This window comes from Physeter macrocephalus, chromosome 14 (assembly GCF_002837175.3).
Source record: "Physeter macrocephalus isolate SW-GA chromosome 14, ASM283717v5, whole genome shotgun sequence".
Taxonomy (NCBI): Eukaryota; Metazoa; Chordata; class Mammalia; order Artiodactyla; family Physeteridae; genus Physeter; species Physeter macrocephalus.
The window spans coordinates 22,284,254-22,286,727 of NC_041227.1; positions in this window are offsets into that span (position 1 = coordinate 22,284,254).

Consider the following 2,474-nt stretch of genomic DNA (forward strand, 5'->3'; position numbering starts at 1 on the left):
CGGCGGCGGCTCCGGCCGGGTCCTCCCGCTGCAGCCGCTGCGGAGCCGCCGAGTCACCGCGCCGCGGACACGCGCCCGGCCCGCCTGTCTTCGCCGCCGCCGCCGCCTCGGCAGCCAGCGCGCCCCCGCCTCCGCGCGCCGCGCCCTGGCAGGGGACGGCCAGGTGCGCGGGGGCAGCACCCAGGCGCGACCCGCGGAGCCGGCGGCTCCGGGCCAGCCCGGAGACACTGGCCGAGGAACGACGCTGGGGTGGGAGTCGCAGAGGCCAAAAGAACCGCTCTGGAGGCAGGGTCCAAAGGGGTGGAACTGGAGGAGGGGGGCCTGAGTGGCAGCCCAGGGGGAGGGGGAAGAGGCTAAATAAATAATCCTAGAAATAGAACCACGCCGCGGCTCTGGGAGAGGATATCCGGGGTTGGGGGTCCGAAGCCAAAGGCATAGTCCTGGGGGAGAGGGTCTGAGGCGGGACACTGCAGGAGGGGGTCTGGGCCTGGGGGAGGGGAATGAGGAGCTGCCCTGGGGTAATGGTGAGGTTGGAGGGAATGAGCTGAAGAAATAGCCCTGGAGGAGAGGGCCTGAGAGGGTGGCAGTGGAGAAGGGAGGGCAGGGAGGGTGAGAAACTAAAGAATAAACCCGAGGAGCATTTCAGGGGGGTAGTAGCCCTGGAGACATTAGGTGAAATTAAGGTGAAGCTCATTCTCTCACCCCCAGAGGGACAGACATCAACCAGTTGGGAAGATCATCTTTCATCCAAAACAACCCATATTTATTGAACACTTTCTATATATATGTAGGGCTCTGGGCTACTTGGGATACAAAAAAAAAGGGAAAAAAAAAAAGAAACTGATTCCCTGAAGTGTAGATGTTTACAGCTTGGTGAGAAAACATAAGTACAAAGAAACACAGAGTGGCAAACACCAAGAGTCAAAAAGCATACAGGCAGGTGCTCCAGGGATCAGAGGAGGCTTGATGGGGGACTGGAGAAGTCAGGACAGGCATTAGGGGTTGGGTGGCGGCAACTCTAGCTAAGCCTTGAAGGAAAGGCCAGATTTAGACAAGGGAAGGGGAATGGAGAGGGCATGATGTCAGGTAGGAAGATGAGGCTGTACAAGACATGGCTGGGGCAGTAGATATGTTTCTCTGAAGCACAGGGTTCCCATAAGAAAGTGCTGGGATGTAGGGAACTAGTCTAAGACTGTAAACCCTAGGAAAATGAATTTGGGTTACGTTCTGAAGGGAAATGGGAGTGGTTGTGATTGAAGGTTTTTTTGAGCAAGATGGTGTGTGGAAGATGATGTTTTATGGTTACCTGGTAATTTGGAGGTGTGGAAAGGGAACAGGCTTTAGAGTCAGACCTATGTTCAAATCTCTTGGCTCTGTTCATTTTTATAAAATGATGCTGATATTACTGCATAAGGTTGCTGTAAGGATGAAGTGCTTAGCACTTAATAGATGTTCCATATTAGTTCCCCTCCCAGTATATAGAATAATGACCAGAGGAGGCAAAGAGATTAGTTGGGAGATTACTGCAACCTTCGGCATACAAGGGAATGATGATAACAAACATAATTAGCATTTATTGAATGTCTACTATGTATCAAGCACTGGGTTAAGCCCTTTACTGTATTATATCTCATTTAACCATGACTCATAAGTGGCAGAACTAAAGCAATCTGACCTCAGAACCCAATGTTTTTTTAAGGCTGGGGGGAAAAAAAAGAGACAAATTTAAGACACATTGGGCAAAGAAGAAGAGGGAAAGGAGTTTGGAGTAATGACAAGTCCAGAAAGATGGGTGGTGGTGTCTTCACAGAAATGGCGTTGTCATAAGGAGGAACCAGCTTGAGGGAATTGACAAGGGCTTTGGTTTTAGGCTTGCTGAGGTTGAGGTGACCGCAAGATCCCTGAGATGGGTACAGCAATGAGTCCAGAGGAGGGTGGAGAATAGGTATTTTGGAAACATTCAGGTCAATATGATAGCTGAAACTGAAAGATAGGAGTAGGAAAGAGCAAAACCCTGAGGGCCCCCTGTTGAGACATGTTCAGTCTAAAGAGTGGTCAAAACGATTGAGGAAGCAGGGTTATGGAATATACAGGAAGGGGGAGAAACATTTCAAGGAGAGGGAGAGGGGTTGGCAGTGTCAGGGAAATCAGAGATGGAAGAGTGCATCCACACCATTGAATTGAACAGCTCACAGTCTAGGAGGGAGACAGACATAAGCTAATCATTTTGGTTACGTGATAAATTATGGCAGTGATGAGAACAAAGTGTTATGGAAACATTGAGGAAAGAGCAACAAACTGCTCAAAGTTAGAAGATTTGAGAGAGGGTATATTCCAGAAGGAGGAAATAGTATATTCAAAGAGTGAAAGGAGGGGCTTCCCTGGTGGCGCAGTGGTTGAGTGTCCGCCTGCCGATGCAGGGGACACGGGTTCGTGCCCCGGTCAGGGAAGATCCCACATGCCGCGGAGCGGCT